Raw genomic sequence first — 19,744 nt, 5'->3', positions numbered from 1 at the left:
TCGCACTATTTGACCAACTAAAATTGCTGTGTTTTTTTTCAACTAAGAGCTTGCGGAGGATACAAAATGACGAGCAACTTTTTTGATTGCAAAAATTGGCTCAAATGGTTAATCATGCTGTGTAAACATAACAATAACGCAGACCTCCTCCTGACAACGAAACAGTCCAAAACGTATGAAAGCATTCCATAATTTGATTTGATTTTGATTTGATTTGATTTGATTTATTGTCACATGTACCAAAGTACAGTGAAAAGTATTTTTCTGCGGCCGAGGAAACATACACAGTACGTACATCGTAGACAAAGAGAATAATCAACAGAGAACATTGACAAATGGTACATCGACAAACAGTGATTGGTTACAGTGTGGAACAAGGGGCCAAACAAAGCAAATACATGAGCAAGAGCAGCATAGGGCGTCGTGAATAGTGTTCTTACAGGGGGAGTCATTGAGGAGTCTGGTAGCTGTGGGGAAGAAGCTGTTCCTATGTCTGGATGTGCGGGTCTTCAGACTTCTGTACCTTCTGCCTGATGGAAGGGTCTGGAAGAATAATGTTTACATTATTTTTTTTAATTGATACCCTGCAGTGACATCATTGCAATAAACTCATCTCAGAGTTCAGATAATAGTTATAAATGCCCACGTTTAACTGCTGTGTTTGCTGACATTCTTTGAATTCTTCGATTAGGTTGCTACCTTGTAGTCATTTCTGGTTTTCCAACAGCTGAACAATTCAAATAAATGACAGTCTCATAATCGCTCCTAGTTTCCAATAATTCTGTGTATAAAATGTCGGAATGCGGCAATTAGGTTGCCCGCTGTGCATTCACTGCCAGGGGTCTATTGCCCTCCAGTTTAACCAAGCTTCAGTCTTGAACTAATTCCTTGTTATCCGGCCCTCTTAATAATAACAGAAATAATAATGCTGGGATTTTGTAGTTTCTGCCACTCAATACAGTGAGGCAAGGTTCAATGGCTGAAGTGTGAATATCCTACAATGCTCCCAATCTCCCATTAGATTATATTAAACTGCTGATAGCTCAAACTCAGTCAGTGTATTTATTCTTCGATTCTGTCAAGTTTCCCTGGGCTTACAGGGTGTTTGCAGCTTATTCGCTGTGCCTGAGATGAACATTATTATTATTACAGGGATAACAGTGCTCACATGTCAGGACTAGTGTCGTAATCCCAAACTAAATTAAATGCGAACACGATTTAAAGATAAACAACTAATAAGTACTCTTATTCTACTTTCTTCACTATTCTCTGTGTCTTTTACCCCTGCCTCGAGCCGCCGGTAATGGAGTTCCTGCTGCGGCAGAGAATCCAGCGTCGGAGAGAGAACGGGATCAGCGTTGGCGCCGACCCGTTTCCACTGCTCCGACCCCTCGCTAGCGTTGGGATCGAGGTTCGCGCCCCGCTCCAGCGGGAGGATGCAACACTGGACTTGGTGCTTCAGATTGTCAATCCAACACTGCAGCTTCTGGTTTTGGCTCTGTAGCTCTTCGACTGGTTGGCTTGTCGAATTGGAAGCAGTGAGCGCTTTTTGTTCTAGTTTTATCAGGTGGTTTTGTCAATGATTTTACTCATCCAAGTGATCGTTGTGCTAACTGATATTCACCCTGTTTCTATTCCATTGTAGAGGATTTTACAAAGGCTGATAGTAACAAATGATCATAATTTCTAACACGACCTTAATGTTTATTTTATTAATTGTTTTTCAGCCACTTCACAGCAGGAAACAGACATTTCTGCCTATTTCCACGATCTACCACACTTGTCCATCTGTTTTTTTCTCATTTTTTGTGATGTTTTACAGTTGGAGATAAGTATGTCCACTCTATTCAAAAAAACTTGGATCATTTCCTCACCTTACAGCTGCAAAATATGAGGGAAATAATCCTTTTGAATGCCAAAAATCATTCAACAAGCAACCGGGTTACGTAAGTAATGAAGAACCAAGTGGTTTGTAACATTTGGATCATGGTTTGAATATTTTCAATGTTTAAATGTCTCCACTGAGAGAGTTGTTTATGTCACAAACGTGGCAGTGGGTGTCAACAATGGTGATCACTTTCAAATGTCTTCAATTCTTTGGATGTTTTTTTTTAAGGACTTGGATTCGAATTCCCTTTGATGGCTTAATTTTGTTTCTCTATTCTTTCATGGGATGTGAGCTTTGCTGACAGGATTAGCATGCGCTGCCGTCCCTACTTGCCCTTGAGCTGAGCGGCTTGCCAGACCATTTCAGAGGGCTGTTAAGGGACAACCACACTGTTCTGCATCTGGAGTCACATGTAGGCCAGGCCGGGTAAGGGCGGCAGATTTCCTCCCCCAAAAGGACATTAGTGAACCAGATGGGTTTTTACGACAACTGACAATGGTTTTGACGTCACCATTACTGAGACTAGCTTTATAATTCCAGGTTTATTAGCTCAGTGGGCTAGACACTGGTTTGTGATGCAGAACAAGGCCAGCAGCGCGGGTTCAATTCCCGTACAAGCTTACCTGAACAGGCGCTGGAATGTGGCGACTAGGGGCTTTTCACACTAACTTCATATTTGTGACAATAAAAGGTTATTATTATTATTAATAAATTCCGCCAATGGCTGTGGTGGGATTTGAACCTGTGTCTCCAAGGCATTAGCCTGAACCTCTGGATTACTAGTCCACTGACATTCTAGCTCCCCATAGTAGGTGAATGCATTATAATAATCTTTATTGTCACCAGTAGGCTTACATTAACACTGCAATGAAGTTGCTGTGATAAAATCCCCGAGTCGCCACACAGGCGCCTGTTCGGGTACACGGAAGGAGAATTCAGAATGTCCAATTTACCAAACAAACACGTCTTTCGGTACTTGTGGGAGGAAACCGGAGCACCCGGAGGAAACCCACGCAGACACGGGGAGAACGTGCAGGCTCCTCACAGACAGTGACTCAAGCCGGGAATCGAACCTGGGGCCCTGGAGCTGTGAAGCAACAGTGCTACCCACTGTGCTACCATGCTGCCCTACATTTGGCCCCTGTATTTGAGAGAGAAAAGCTAGTTTTATAAGAACCACGAAGAGTTCACACAGAGTCTGTCACATATTATTTCACAACGACTATTATATACAGCTCCAGTAGTTCCCTTATGGGTCTTCACTAGTCGGTGCCTTTCTGACTATTTATACACGGCCAGACATTGTTAGAGATCCCCCACCTCCTTATCGAGGGCGGGGGCTCGTATGCTGCAAGGTCCATAGGGTTGTTAGTCATTCCCACCCCGTAAGACCCGTGCAGGTTATAACATCTATTTCTGTTAGGCCTTGCTTGCCATCTAGAATAAATGGACATGTCAGAAGTTGTGGGCTTAATTCCCATTCCAGGACTCCAGTGTGGGACTGAGGGAGTGCTGCACTGCCAAAGGTGCTGCCTCTCAGATGACACATTGAACCAAGGTCCATAAAAGATCACATTTTACATCATTATGTTGAGAAGAGCAGGGACATTCATTCTACCCAGTGGCCAACAAGTCTGCATATTCAATGATTGAAAAATGTCCACCTTAAATGTTTTAGACTGCGCCCCCTTTTCAGTTTCTTATCAAACCTTTTATTAAAGTTTTGATTGCACTTCAGCCCCCCAGGCACCTGGTGTGGGTAGGGACTGGGAAGGAGGAAGACCACTTTGTGAACCTGCTCCTGGGCCTGGCGAAACTTGCCATTAACAGGTCCAGGTAGCGGGCGATCGAGGGGATCATCCAACCTGATTGTCAGCCCCTCTTCCACAGCCCCATTGACTGGGCCAGAAAATTGCACCCTGTAGAGAGAGCATGCGGTGTCCATGGGTACCATCAAGGCCTTCCATGCCCGGTGGGCACCACAGGGTCTGGGGTGCATTATCAACCCTTTTAATCACCTTTTAATTGCGTTTAAGGTTAAGCCTGGCCCACATTTGTGGGACCAATAGTAAATGACGTCTGGTCCATGCCTCGCTGGGGAGGTCATTAGTTCCCAGGTTCCGGGCGAATCCGATGCAGACATATTTAAATATGTATTTCTGAATCTCACCCAGCGACGGCGAGATCCAGATCATGACATCTTGAGAGGTTTGGTTGAATCTCACAAAATGTCTCAAGCGTCGCGAATCTCACGAGAGGCCTCCCTCACCAAGTCGGGTGTAACGAGGCTGGTAAATCGCTCCCATAGTATTGGCACAGCTGTTCCACAATGGAGCAAATTAAAGGGCGTCACACCGTCAAGGGCCAAATGTAGCACAGGGGTTAGCACTGTCGCTTCACAGCGCCAGGGTCCCAGGTTTGATTCCCAGCTGGGTAACTGTGTGGAGTTTGCACGTTCTCCCTGTGTCTGCGTGGGTTTCCTCCGGGTGCTCTGGTTTCCTCCCACAAGTCCCGAAAGACGTGCTTGTTAGGTGTATTGGAAATTCTGAATGCTCCCTCCGTGTACCCGAACAGGCGCCGGAGTGTGGCGACTAGGGGCTTTTCACAGTAACTTCATTGCAGTGTTAATGTAAGCCTACTTGTGACAATAAAGATTATTATTATTTTGAGCGTGGTTGACTGTTGAGGATACGAACTGGACACCGACCAGCATAGGGAGTTGACTCGTATAAAAGCTCAGGAGATTGAGAAAGTAAATCAAAAAGGCAATTAATTTTTTGCCAAAAGAAAAGGCTTCAACAAGGTACACAGCACGAAGATCCCAGCAGGGACTACTGACCGTGCCGGTCCCACTCAGGGTCGGCTTTTCTGAGGTGATTTCTACGAGCCCCAGCTGATGGGCCTCCACCCATCGTTGGTGGCATTCATCTGCCCATATTTTAACTCAATGTTAACACCTGTCACCAAACAACAGACAGAGGAAAGCTGAGCAATAAATGTTCATGAACTGATATCGCCATTGGCAATGTTTAGGTTTCCCTCTGTACCTGACATTGATTTAGCTCATACAGTCAGGGTCAAGGTAAGTCAATTGCTCAAACACTGGCGTCAACATTTCGTTCTTAATCAAAAAAAATGTAAAGACTGACAGAAGCTAAAGGATGTTAATGTTAAATTATAATCCTTCATGATTTAGAAAGCCAGATCCCCTCACTGTATTCAAGTTGTTTTAAATGCCTTGACATTGTCTTTAGAGTGAAACCAATGCTATGAAACATTGCCCAGTATTCCCCAGTTCTGTATTATTCAACAGGTAGTGTTCAGGTCCTGCGGCTTCAACTTCCTTCCAAAAGCTAGCAGCTCCCTGACAGCCCAGTTGATTTCACTTTGAGCTTCTGACACTGTTGCCCTATAAATTATCGGAATGAAGGCAAATAACTTTGGAAGGCAGTGCGAATGCGTACAGAAAGCAAAATACGTTTAAATCCCTATTTTATTGTTGTTAAAAAGGAAAATAAGAAAGGAAATTGTCAAATGCTATTTACTTCTCTGCATTAAATGACGCCAAGGGAATTCTGTTCTGCCAACGTACACACTCATTACAGTGAAGCCTAAGGTTCTAGGCCCTTTGAGAGCTGGTCACGAGGGAACAGGAATACAGGTTCCTATGACGACTGCGGGGTGGATTATGTCGCTGCCCTGAGCACTGCTTTTGGAACTTAAAGATCAAACGGTGAGGGCAAGCATTTCTGCAAACAGAGGCAGCTGTTTAGCCGTCTTTCTTTTAATGAGGTGAATTTGTACGATCGGGGATGGTGAACTGGAGCAACAGCCGGGGAGACGGAAAGTTTGAGACCTGTCAGCTCCAAATAGCTGCATGGATCTACAGAAGCAGATGGCACCCTGGAGCCCTGACTTCTATTTTAGCCAAAGAAAATATTAATCATATAAAGACATTTGGGCTTGTTGGGTGTCTGGCTGAGGGTTGTAAGAAAGATGTTTGATTAAGTTAACCAAAGGGGGTTAATTTTAACAAGGAGCTCATCCTGTCAGATGTATTCTTTAGAAGAGGCCTGTTGGATAACTTATTTTCGCTTTACTGTTCAAAATTGCCTACGCCGTGAAAACTGGGCTGGGGCCAGCTGTACACCATTTATTGGATATGATGAGGTTATTTGAACAGGGATAACATATTATAGCAACAGAATCACACACTCACTACAGTGCAGAAATGGACCCTTCAGCCCATCGAGTCTGCACCAACCCTCTGAAAGAGCACCTGACCTAGGCCCACTATGGGGAGGTAGCGGCGTGGTGGTATTGTCGCTCGACTACTATTGTCGCATGGACCCAGAGTCATGCTCTGGGGACTCGGGTTCGAATCCCACCTTGGCAGATGGTGGATTTGAAATCAATTAAAAAAAATAAAAAATCTGGAATTAAAAGTCTGACGACGGCCATGAAAACGTTGACGATTGTCGTAAAAACCCAACTGGTTCACAGGGGAAGGAAATCTGCCGTCATTACCTGGTCTGGCCTACCTGTGACTCCAGACCCACAGCAATGTGGTTGTCTCTTAAATGCCCACAGGGATGGGCAATAAATGCTGACCCAGCCAGCGACGCCCGCATCCCATGCACAAATAAAAAAGTTTAAAACTCTGCCCTATCCTCGTAATCTTTGGACACTAAGGGGCAATTTAGCATGGCCAATCCACCTACCTGTACATCTTTGGACTGTGGGAGGAAACTGGAGCACCCAAAGGAAACCCACGCACACACGGGGAGAAAGTGCAAACTCCACACAGACAGTCACCCGAGGCCGGAATTGAACCCGGGTCCCTGGTGCTCTGAGGCAGCAGTGCGAACCACTGTGCCACCCTATAAATTATATCAGAAATAGTGGAAATCCATTGTCATAGTTCAACACTAAAAAGTAGCAAGGTGCCTCTGTGGGAATAAGCAATCACACAGAAATCCTTTCAATTATTTGATTTTGCAACACTCACTCCATTTCCTACCCAGGTCCCTGTTCTCAATGACTCACCCTTGTGATGGAAAACATGGGCAAGTGACTTCCTCCTGTGGGTTTCCAACACTGCTGTAAACGGCCATCTGAGAGTGCGGAACATCAGCCTCATCATGATTGTGTCTGGTTTTTCCTCATTCCCGTAGAATAGCTGTTGTATTTTAAGCGAATGGCATTATCCTGTGAATTGCGGCGTGGAAACCAATGATCATCATGTTCTGCAGAGAAAAAAAAGGTTGAAGTTTCTCTTTGGGAGCTGGAAACAGGGGGGGCAGAAACCGACTGGGAATTTTGACTGAGATTAACCCATAATTGACATTGACACAGGTTTCCCAGTCCAATTGAGGTTAAGGGTGGCTCTCGAAACTGGAGAGACAATCAGAGGCCATTCCAGCTTCAGATGAAAAATAGAAACACAGAAAATAGAAGCAGGAGGAGGCCATTCGGCCCTTTCAGCTTGCTCCGCCATTCATTGTGATCATGGCTGATCATCAAACTCAATAGCCTGGTCCCGCCTTCCCCTCATATTCTTTGACCCCTTTCGCCTCTTGGTCTATATTGCCCTCCTTCTTGAAAACATATGTTACGGCCTTAACTACTTTCTGTGGTAATGAATTCCACAGACACACCACTCTCTGGGTGAAGACATTTCTCCTCATCTCAGTCCTAAATGATTACCTTAGACTGTGACCCCTGGTTCTGGACTCCGGCATCGGGAACATCCTTCCTGTCTAAGTTAGAATTTTATAGGTTTCTAGGAGATCCCCTACCATTCTTCTCAACTCTAGTGAATATACTCCTAACCGACTCAAACTCTGCTCATATGTCAGTCCCACCACCCCAGGAATCAGTCTGGTAAACATTCACTGAATTCCCTCTACAGCGAGAATATCTTTCCTCTGATAAAGAGAGCAAACCTGTACACAATATTCCAGTGCGGTCTCGCATGTGCCCTGGAAAATTGCTCCTGTATTTGAATGTTCTCGCTATGAAGGCCAACATACCATTTGCCTTCTTTACTGCCTGCTACACCTCCGTGCTTACCTTCAGCAACTGGTGCGCGAGGACAACCTGGGGCTGGATTCTCTGCAGCCCCGCGCCAAAATCGCGTTTGGCGCGGGGGCGGAGAATCGATGTTTACCCGGGAATCGTACCCCGGAGAATCGCTCGTGTGCGGATTATGCGGCGTGGCTGGGGGGCCATTGACAGAGGCCCCCCCCCCCCAGCGATTCTCCGGGCAAAACTGGCCGAGTTCGCTCCGGCATGGTTCTAACCACGTATCGCCGGTCGGGAACCTCGGGTGGCGGCTGGGGACTCAGTCTGCGGCCGCCCTGGTGGGGGGGGGGGGTGCGCGGGAGGATCGAGCACCGGGGGTGGGGGGTCCTCATGGGTGGCCGGGGCAGCGATCGGGCGGCTCGGATCCACGTGCGTGCACCATCTCGGAGGGGCCTACATTGTCGATGTCGGTCTGCGGTCCGACTCCGCCATGGCGCACGGGGCGAACGCTGCAGGCCGCCGCTGTCTGCATGCACGGTGTCCAGACCAGAAGTGCAGGGCCCCGTATCGGCAGCCAGAGCTGCGAGGAGCACTCCGGGGCCCTGCCAGCCCTCTTCAGGTGGGAGAATCACTCTGGGCTTTCTTCAGAAAAGTCAAGAGTGAAACGCCTGAGTTTTTAGGAGTGGGGACAGAGGCATAGCCCCAATTTTGGCTAATCCAGCCCCAGATCTCATTGCACATTCTCTTCTGTCAGTTTATAAATGGGCGGCACAGTAGCACAGGGTTAGTACTGCTGCTTCACAGCGCCAGGGTCCCAGGTTCGATTCCCGGCTTCAGTCACTGTCTGCACGTTCTCGCCGTGTCTGCGTGGGTTTCCTCCGGGTGCTCCAGTTTCCCCCTACAAGTCCCGAAAGACGTGCTGTTTACGATTTGGACATTCTGAATTTTCCCTCAGTGTACCCAAACAGGCGCTGGAATGTGGTGACTAGGGGCTTTTCACAGTAACTTCATTGCAGTGTTAATTTAAGCCTATTTGTGACAATAAAAAATATAAATTATTAATTGTAGCCATTCAGATAATAATCTGCCCTCTTGTTTTTGCTACCAAAGTGGATAACCTCAGATTTATCTACATTATACTGCATCCTCCATGCATTTGCCCAAATCATACGGAAGCATTTACGCATCCTCCTCGCAACTCACCCTCCCACCCAGCTTTGTGTCATCTGCAACTGTGGAGGTATTACATTTAGTTGCCTCATCTAAATCATGACTATATGTTGTAAATAGCAGGGTTCCCAGCATTGATCCCTGCAGCACCCCACTAGTCACTGCCTGCCATTTGGAAAAAGACCTGTTTATTCCTCCTCTTAGTTTCCTGTCTGCCAACCAGGTTTCTATCCATCTCAATGCACCACCTCCAATCCTATGCGCTTTGATTTTACTTGCTAAATCTTTGATGTGGGAGTTTGTTGAAAGCCTTCTGAAAATCTAAATAAACCACATCCACTGGTTCCCCCTCATCAACTCTACTAGTTACATTTTAGAACATAAAACATGGGGCAGGATTATCTCAGCCCGACGCCGGGCCGGAGAATCCCCGCGACCAGCGCGAATTGTGCCACGCCGCCCCGACGCCAGCACACGATTCTCCGCAGAGTAGCCGTCATAAAAACGGCGGGACCTACCTGCACCGTCCACACCTGCTCTCAGCCGGCGGGAACTCGGCGTGAAAGGGTCGGGGGGGCGGCCTGTCAGGGGGTCCGACGCGGGGGGGGTGGGGGGGGGCTCCAGTGTGGCCTGGCCCGCGGCTGGTGCCCACCGATCGGCGGGCCGGCCTCTTTGGCTGGGGGCCTCCTTTCTTCTGCGCACGGTCCCTGTAGCCCTGAGCCATGTTGCATCAGGGCCGGCGCGTTGAAGGAAGCCACTGCGCATGCTCGTTGGCGCCGGTGCCACTGTGCATGCGCGAATCCTGCGGCGCCCAGTTGACGCCGGGATCAGCAGCTGGAGTGGCGTGGGTTGCTTCAGTGCCATGCTGGCCCCCTGTAGGGGCCAGAATTGCTGATCCTGAGGCCGTGTTGCCGCCGTCGAGAAACGCGACGGTGTTTACGACGGCATTAACACTTAGCCTCAGGATCTCAGAATCCGGCATGTCTTTGCAAGATTACTTATCCCCATTGTTTCTGCAAACCATTTTCTTACATGTTCATTACTATGGGCGTGATTTAACTAAATGGGAATAAAAAATCTCGCAGCGAGTGCGTTTAGCACTGTTTCCCGGTGCTCGCAACAGCGAGAAACACAACGCTATCTAACGTCACGCGGTTAGCTAAGGGGCCACAATGTGGAACGCGCGGCTGAGGCCACACATAGCCCCGTTTTCTGCACTGAGGAGCTCTACTCGGCAGAACCTGTCAGTGCAGCAAGAGACTGGGACGCCATCCTGATCTCTCGAGTCGCCGACGTGACCACCAACCCTACGCCCCCCCTCCCCCCAAGCCCTAACTCACTTTGAGGGGACCGCCAGCCCAACTCACTATGAGGGCTCCCCCCCACCACCCTCACAGGGAAACCCCGGTCCCATCACCACCATGTGAAAAATGCCAGCTTGGCACCTTGGCAGTGTGAACCTGGTACCCTGGCAGTGCCCCTGCCAGCTGGCAATGCTGAACAGGCACCATGGCAGTGCCGGGCTGGCATATAAATGGTACTGCCAGGGTGCCCAGGTGGCACCAGCAGTGCCAGAGTACCACCCTGCCCAAAGGGCATGCACCTGGGGCCTCAGATCCTGTAGGTGACCCCCACCGGTGCCATTCCATCTGGCCTCCATTTGTGGATACCAGGACCGAATGGCGCTTGCCTGAGGTTATGCAGATCGCGTTAGATCAGGTGCAGTGTGGCCATTCGATTGCTCCCGTAACCAGGACTAATGAGTAACTCCCTCTGAGGTATATGTAGAGAAATTATTACAGCAGTGCCAAGTGTTTTCTTAATCTGTTCGCGCTCCCAGGCAGAGGCGATTCCTTCTCTCTCCACATACTGCTCTGCTAAGAAAGCAACAAAACAAAACATAGAACATAGAACATTACAGCGCAGTACAGGCCCTTCGGCCCTCGATGTTGCACCGACCTGTGAAACCACTCTAAAGCCTATCTACACTATTCCCTTATCGTCCATATGCCTCTCCAAGGACCATTTGAATGCCCTTAGTGTTGGCGAGGCCACTACTGTTGCGGGCAGGGCATTCCACACCCTTACTACTCTCTGAGTAAAGAACCTACCTCTGACATTCATAGAATTTATCATGGAATTTACAGTACAGAAGGAGGCCATTCGGCCCATCGAGTCTGCACAGGCTCTTGGAAAGAGCACCCTACCAAAGGTCAACACCTTCACCCCATCCCCATAACCCAGCAACCCCACCCAACACTAAGGGCAATTTGGACACTAAGAGAAATTTATCATGGCCAATCCACCTAACCTGCACATCTTTGGATTGTGGGAGGAAACCGGAGCACCCGGAGGAAACCCACGCACACACGGGGAGGATGTGCAGACTCAGCACAGACATCTGTCCTATATCTATCTCCCCTCAATTGAAAGCTATGTCCCCTCATGCTAGACATCACGATCCGTGAAAAAAGGCTCTCACTGTCCACCCTATCCAATCCTCTGATCATCTTGTATGCCTCAATTAAGTCACCTCTTAACCTTCTCTCTAACGAAAACAGCCTCAAGTCCCTCAGCCTTCCCTCATTAGGTCTTCCCTCCATACCAGGCAACATTCTGGTAAATCTCCACTGCACCCTTTCCAATGCTTCCACATCCTTCCTATAATGCGGCGACCAGAATTGCACGCAATACTCCAAATGCGGCCGCACCCGAGTTTTGTACAGCTGCAACATGACGTCATGGCTCCGAAACCATAGAAAAAGACAATTTGGCACTGCAACCGGTTACAACCCACCCAATCAGTTTGGAGGCAGAAGGCTGTCATTCCAAGCCACACTGCAGGATCTGAGGACCTAATCTGAATTGATATTCAGAGCCCTCAGCATGGTATTAGAATCCAGCATTGTCGGAGATACCGGGCAGCATTTTCAGGCACCACCAAGGGCACGAACGGGGCTTGAAAATACCGTTCTCGGCCGGCTGGTTCCCTGACCCCGTTCCTGGCATCAGCCATTTCGGCTGAGGCGTGTTTGGTGTTGACAGGACAGGCTGCCACCTCGAGGCAGCAGCTAATCAGGCTTGCTTAGAGCCTTATTAAAGATAGACGATGGAAGCCATCTGGGACTTTCCAGACTGCATCCAGTATGCAATGGGGGCAGTTCAACTGCCTGTAGGTGGCCACCCAACTGCCAAAAGGCAGGCCTAAACCAGGGGCTGGTTCAGCACAATGGGCTAAATCGCTGGCTTGTAATGCAGAACAAGGCCAGCAACGCGGGTTTAATTCCCGGACCGGACTCCCTGAACAGGCGCCGGAATGTGGCGACTAGGGGCTTTTCACTGTGACTTCATTGAACTCTTCTTGTGACAATGAGTGATTATTATTATTATTATTCCATGCAAGTCTACAGACTCTCCTTGGCTATCTGGGTGATGGTGCAGCCAAAGGCCGACAGGGGATTCCCCATGCAACCCTTACTCTCCATCCCACAGTGATAGCCTGGTTGCTTTTTCTACTTTTTAATTCATTTGTGAAATAATTGCTGAGAGGGCACCTTCACATTGAAGCCCCCTCTCCGTTACTGACCATGCATTGCACCCTCGTGCTCTTCTGAAGCTGGAAGGCCTCCGATTGACCCTCCAGTGTCAAAGCCTGTCTGCCACCCTTAATTGGACAGGAAACCTGTCCCCGTGCCAACTAAAGGGTTGCCCCCGTTAAAATCCTAATGACACAGTCCCGGCCTCCACTTCCTGTCCACCAGCCCACCACCTTAACACAGTCCCGGCCTCCACTTCCTGTCCACCAGCCCACCATCTTAACACAGTCCCGGCCTCCAATTCCTGTCCACCAGCCCACCATCTTCACACAGTCCCGGCCTCCAATTCCTGTCCACCAGCCCATTATCTTTCTGATGAGACATTAAGTCAAAGTTTGACCATCTTTATGAGTTTATAAGATCCAATGGTATTGTTCATAGAAGACCAGGGAGTTTTCCCGATTCCCTATGAAACATTCTTTCCAGAAATACATCTGGGAGCTTAAGTCCTTTTTAGGAATGGTCAGTTATTATGACCAAATATGTTGACATTGCTGGCCTCCATATTTGTGTCGCTAAAGTAGCACCAGCATTGGTTTTGGAGGACACCTCAGAGAGAAGGTTTTAACAAGCTAAAGCAGTTGTTACATTCATCTTGTTTATTGGTGCACTTTGACCCGTCAGAAATTTGGTGTTAACTTGTGTCGCCTCTCCTTTTGGAGTCGGTGCACTTTGTTCTCATACAATGGACGATGGTTCTGAAAGACTAATAGGATATGTCTCCAGAACCCTCCCAGAGGTCAAAAAAGGCTATTCTCAGATTGAAAAAACAGAGTTGGTTGCCGTGTTTGGAGTAACAAAGTTCCAGCAGTCTACGGAAGGCATTTTACCATCATGGCCGACCATAAATCACTTTTGGGTCTTTTTAAGGAAGGCAGGGCTATTCTGCTGATCGCATCAGCAAGGATTCAGCAGTGGTCATTAATCTTATCAGCAAGCGAGGGTACACTCCAACACCGACCTGGAACACAGATCGAAAATCCGGATGACTGAGTCACCTACCATTGCTTGAGAGCGTAGCACCCCCTCCGCCCCCAGTACCGTAGGAAATTGTGATGGCGCTAAACATCTTGCATGCGTTGCCAGTTTCGGCACAGCAAATCAACTATTGGACCAGCAGAGACCTGCTATTGTCCCAAGTGAAGCACACAATATTAACAGGATGGGCCAATGAGCCAAGGTCTGAAGAGATTGAGCCACATTGTATTCAGAAGGATGAATTAAGTTGTGAAGTTGGCATCGTACTTTGGGGGCAAGAGTAGTCGCCTCTGTACCAGGAAGGGAGTTGCTCCTGGCTGAATTACATAGTGCCCATCCGAGTGTGTCAAAAACAAAGATGCTTGCGGGAGTTATATTTGGTGGCCTGGCATAGATGCCGACATTGAGTGGTTAGTTAAACACTGCGATCAGTGCCAGTTGCAAAAGAAGTTGCCCTCCGCAGCCCCTTTGCACCCTTGGGGACTGGGTGGGGCGGGGTGCGGGTTCACCCTCGCGATGGCGGGCTTTTGCCTCGGATCGATCCCAGACACTGACTGGCAGCCACAAAGCTGCGGGCTTCTGCAAGGTGGTGTGTTGTAACAAACATTTGTTTTTTCATACCTAGCTGGTGAGCCAAAATTATTACACTATTCATCGTAAAGTGCTTTGTCATGCATGCGGACATGAAATGATGCGACATAAATGTAAGTTATTTCTATTGTTCGCGCGAGCCCACTCATTTAATATCCTGATGGAAAGCTCTGAATAAATAATCCCTGTTCCCCAAAGATTTTTAAGCATAAATCTTGCAAATTTTAATAAATTTAAATATCACAACGACAAATCAAATGATTTTCTTTTTGTAAATTAAATTGCCAATAAGCTCATTATGTAAACAGATGTCTATGCATTAAAACTGCCAGATACCACTTTGAGCAAATGAGCAACAAGCTAGTCTTCAGTGTTGAACTCCTGGTATTCTGCCTGTATATTAAAAACTCGGTGCAGTATGTGAGGCAGGGGACAGGATCATAGGAAGCCTGACATTACAGATAATCCCCTTCCTCTTAATTCTATGGTCCCCAAGGGCCTTTGTGCTTCCCGTGAGATAAGGTCACCGAGGCTGCTGAGTGGTGCAGCGTTACACTATTTGACAATCTTCCTTTGTGTGGCTGATAGTCCCCTCGCCCAACCCTACATCCTCCCTTGTTCCCATGTTTCAATTATCCTAAAGAGAACTTGAGGTCAGCTCCCTACATTCGGTGTTTTAGTGAATGTTGCCCCCCCCCCCACCCCGAGAAAAGCAGGCACAATGCACAGAAGTCCCAACTCGTCTTGCACACATCTGCAATGTGAGCAGTGACTGAAGCTCCTAATGCTTGACACAGTTATTGTGGTGTCGTCCTAGTAGCTTCCTTCATATCCCTCAGAGTTTGCAACGCATACAGCTGTAAAGCCCCCTTTTTAAATCAGTAATGTTTCTTGTGACTTCAAGATGCAATTGTAAATTAACTACATGGACTGAAGGTCCCTCCTGAAGGTATGGAGTATTTCTCCGCAGGCAGCAGTTACTCTGCAGGACCGCGTACTACTGGTCAGTCGTCATGTGTATTTCCAGTCTGTGTTGGAATGTTATTAACATCTCAGCCCAGTCCAATCTTACCCTCACACGGTGACCCTCCCTGCTCCAGTGGTACTGAGGCCAAGTGCTGCCCTTGTTGAGATCAACAAGAACAAGTAAAGCACCTTTATGCTTCACAGAGGCTTTAGGAAAATGAATGGGAAGAAATAGGAGGGGTTGGGAGGAGTTGGCAAACATCTGGACAAAGAGATGTGCTTTAAGGAGGAGGAAGAGTGAGACGGAGAGATGGAAATGTGAGGAAGGGAACCCCAGATTTGGAGCAATGATGTCTGAAGGCAGGTTTGCCAATAGCCAGGCAAATGGAAGGGTGGGGCGGGGGACCAGTTATGGGGAGAGGGTGGTTTGCAAAAGAAGCCTGAATCAGGTTAGCATAGACAAGGGATTGAATCTAGGGTCTTCCTGCTCTGTGCTTTAGCATTGCAAGGAACGTGTACGAACAGAGTCAATGGCAGTAAAAAGCGCTTTCATTTAAGACATTATGATATCTCTCAGGGGCACTTCATAGGAAAAGCAACATTGCAGCACTTAGTGAACTGTCAGCTTAGATGCCCTGACATTGGGGCTTGTACCTGGCATCCGATGGCCCTTAACGAGAGTGCTATCACACTTGGGGGAGCTTGTACCCCCACCCGTTATGGAGCTTCAGTTATTTTCGGCATCCAGTCACGTTACAATGGAAGTCTGCCGGAGGAAATATTTTCAATTCATTTAAGCACCATGTTTGGTTGAAGCGTAGTGAGGGAGAATATAAAATGTTACAATACCTTTACTAATCTCACTAATTTCTCGCTTCTACCAGTTGCCGATAGGTGTTTTTTTTTTTGTCGGCTTGTTTCTCCAGATCGAGATCCCCTTGAATTAAACGGCGAACATGCTTTCACGAACATTGGCTGCAAAAGCAGATGTTGTTTCACTGGGCTGGCCAGAGACCCAGACAGACTAGGTACACCAGATGTAAATAGCTGAAACTGTACATGGAAAAGTCCTTCACTCGAATTGTTTTTCAAATTTCCTGCTCTAATTTTCTCTCTTCCCCTGACAGCCCAGATCTAGTTCAGGCACTGGCTTCCTCACTGGGGCGCTGGGTTCTGGTGCAGTGGACATCCTCTGGTCACTTGCTCAGGTCAGCACTATTCATGTGTCCACGTTTGACAGGGAATATCAACAAAGCGATTCACCCATGCTCAGCTCAATTCTGACCTCACCTGATATCCTTGTGTACACAGTGGACATCACCCTATCACTACTCCAGCTTAGATCCAGGAACACAATGATGTCTTCAAATATAAAATGAATGTCATTTCTCTTCCAGTGGTTCCTTCTCACACTCACAGGATATACACACAATAATATCAAGAAGATAATTAAACCGTTCCATTTTTAAAACATTTGTTCATGGGACGTGGTCATCGCGGGCTGTGCCAACATTTATTGCCCATCCTTAATTGCCCTTGAGGGGGCAGTTAAAAGTCAACCACATTGCTGTGGGTCTGGAGTCAGATGTAGGCCAGACCAGGTGAGGACGGTAGATTTCCTTCCCTAAAGGACATTAGTGAAGCAGATGGGATTTTACGACAATCGTTTCATGGTCACCATTAGACTTTTAATTCCAGATTTTTATTGAATTCAAATTTCACCATCTGCAGTGGTACGTTATCCCTGTGTCTGCGTGGGTTTCCTCCGGGTGCTCTGGTTTCCTACCAGAGGTCCTGAAAGATGTGCTGTTGGGTAATATGAACATTCTGAATTCTTCCTCTGTGTACCCGAACAGGCGCCGGAGTGTGGCAACTAGGGGATTTTCACAGTAACTTCATTACAGTGTTAATGTAAGCCTACTTGTGACAATAAAAATTATTATTATAGATTGGAACCTGGGTCCCCAGAGCATTACTCTGGGTCTCTACATTACTAGTCCAGTGACAATACCACTACGCCATCACCTTCCCTCAATTAAAAGTAATAACTTTAAATATGGGCGGCACGGTAGCAGAGTGGTTAGCACTGTTGCTTCACCGCACCAGGGACCTGGGTTCGATTCCCCGCTGGGTCACTGTCTGTGCGGATCTGCACGTTCTCCCCGTGTCTGCGTGGGTTTCCTCCGGGTGCTCCAGTTTCCTCCCACAAGTCCTGAAAGACGTGCTGTTAGGTGAATTGGACATTCTGAATTCTCCCTCGCTGTACCCGAACAGGCGCCAGAGTGTGGTGACTAGGAGCTTTTCACAGTAACTTCATTGCAGTGTTAATGTAAGCCTGCTTGTGACACTAATAAAGATTATTATTATATCAGGAGTATAATAAAGGTCTGGAGACCCGAGGATCTGAATTTGCCCTACATCGTCGATCTTTCAGGATGGAAGAGCTCGATTGGGCCAAATTATTTGTCTCATTCCTATCTATCATTTGGTGTTGTAAATCAACACAATACAGTATGAAATACAAGTTGCAAATGATTCTGAGGATTTGGAGAAGCTACACTCTCCGCCAGTTCAGGAATTGATGCAATTCATTAATCGAGGAAATATCAATGGGAACCTGCAGTTGGGGTGGAGGGTTGGGAGGGCATGTTGTCTGAGCCTATTAAAGTTGAGGCTGAGCAGAGAAATATATCTTTATGTCGGAAACGCAGGTTCCAAATGTAAATACTGGAACAATATTATTCACTGCAGCCTCCAATAATGACTTTCACAGTCTTTCTTCTGTCACTTGTCAGTCCTAGACGCTTATTCTCAAGATAATGTGCAGAGCCCAGATGGGGCACAGCTTTCTGAAAAGGTTTTATTGAAACCATTGCATGCAGACTGTGAAGTACACTGAGGTTCACATGAATCATTTCCAGCTGCAATGTGAATTTAAACATTTCAATGGGAACAAAATCCTCATCGATAGCAGAATACCTCCGAATGCTGAGTCAGAAACAAAAATAGAAAACCTCTTGAAATTGCACAGCAGGTCCGCCTGCGTCTGAATGCGAAAGGGGAAGTTGAAAAGTTGGCCTTTTGCTTCATTTCAGATTCAACTTTTACGTGGAATCACATGGCATACATTTCCAGCAATTCCCAATGAGGGCACGCCTCCTTCTGGAAGAGGGTCATCCATGATGAATTTTCCATGCACAGGAATTCAGGGCAAAGAGCGGAGGGCCCCACATGAAGCGAATAAGGGCCGGAATCCTGGATGAATTTCTCCGTCCCTCACCAAGACACGCCTGCTGAATAGTGCGTACGCTGAGTGGTGACAGGAGGGGTTGTCAGCCAAGGAACCCAATGTTTTGACACGCCGGCACTCACTGACCAGAATCAAAATCCAAAGGAACGAAACACCTACGTTTATATCATAGCATATAGATCATAGACTTCCCTACAGTGCAGAAGGAGGGCTTTCGGCCCATCGGGTCTGCACCGGCCCTTGCTCCAATAGAGCACCTTACCTATCCCCCACTCATAGCCTCGTAAGCCCACTTAACCTTTGGGCAATTTAGCATGGCCAATTCACCTAACCTGCACGTCTTTGGTCTGTGGGAGGAAACCGGAGCACCCGGAGGAAACCCACGCAGACACGGGGAGAACGTGCAGACTCTGCACAGACAGTGACCCCAGCCGGGAATCGGACCTGGTATCGTGGCACTGTGAGGCAACAGTGCTAACCACTGTGCCACTGCGCCTTCTATAACCTCTCGCCACCTCGAAGCACATTTCTAAAAAAGTACTTGATTGACTGTAATGTAGTCACTAACGTAGGAATCATAGCGACCAATTTGCACACAGCATACGCCAATATGATAAGGATCAGATACTTTTCTTTTAGTGATATCGATTGAGGAACATCTAATGCAAGGAAATCAGAAACAAAGCGTGTTGTTCTTTGAGGTGGACAGAGGTTGACAAGGCAGAAAGAAGTTGAGACGTTGTCGGATCTGGGAGAACATTTTACATTATTGCCTCTTGAGCTCTGTTAACTAGGGGTGCATATTCGGAATCCAGAGTGGAAAATAGGATTTGGAAGGATGGCAAATCCATGAGATCTGCCCCATTCTGGTCAGGCTATAGCAATCAAAGCATGCTTCAGCCATGAGTACACACTGTTCCTGCAGCACATAATGAGTCACACCAGAACGGTATCACGGGTGGCCGTCAGAATTGCCACAGCGAGCTGAGCTGACTGAGAAAGGTATCATATCTGGATTTTTTTTTTCCGAAGGGAAATTGAGGCGATTTAATGAGGATTGGAGATTCAATAGGATCGACGGGGTTTGAGAAAAATCAATGGCGCAAAGTGAAATACACGTTTCAAATTTGTCAGTTGCTCTATATAAAAATCCATTAAACTAACCGAGAGTGACAGATAGATGAGCCACCTAGGCTACATCAACTGACTGGGATAAACCACAGTAGATATATTGGTAATGCGCCACTTAGCCAGAAAATGGTCAAGAAAGATTTCTAAATA

General features: G+C 47.4%; 1 long non-coding RNA gene across 1 annotated transcript in view; it reads right to left on the bottom strand.

Annotated features, from left to right (window-relative positions):
* Positions 1 to 223: 223 nt before the first annotated feature.
* LOC140394777 (uncharacterized) overlaps positions 224 to 19,744 on the bottom strand; it is a 31,904-nt gene continuing 12,383 nt past the window's right edge. The window contains exons 2-3 of the long non-coding RNA XR_011935998.1: positions 6,935 to 7,134; positions 224 to 543 (exon numbers count right to left, since the gene is read on the bottom strand). This is a non-coding gene — a long non-coding RNA (uncharacterized lncRNA). The remainder of the gene's footprint in view (positions 544 to 6,934; positions 7,135 to 19,744) is intronic.

This window comes from Scyliorhinus torazame, chromosome 18, assembly GCF_047496885.1.
Source record: "Scyliorhinus torazame isolate Kashiwa2021f chromosome 18, sScyTor2.1, whole genome shotgun sequence".
Classification (NCBI taxonomy): Eukaryota; Metazoa; Chordata; class Chondrichthyes; order Carcharhiniformes; family Scyliorhinidae; genus Scyliorhinus; species Scyliorhinus torazame.
This window is presented reverse-complemented; position numbering and strand designations above follow the sequence as displayed.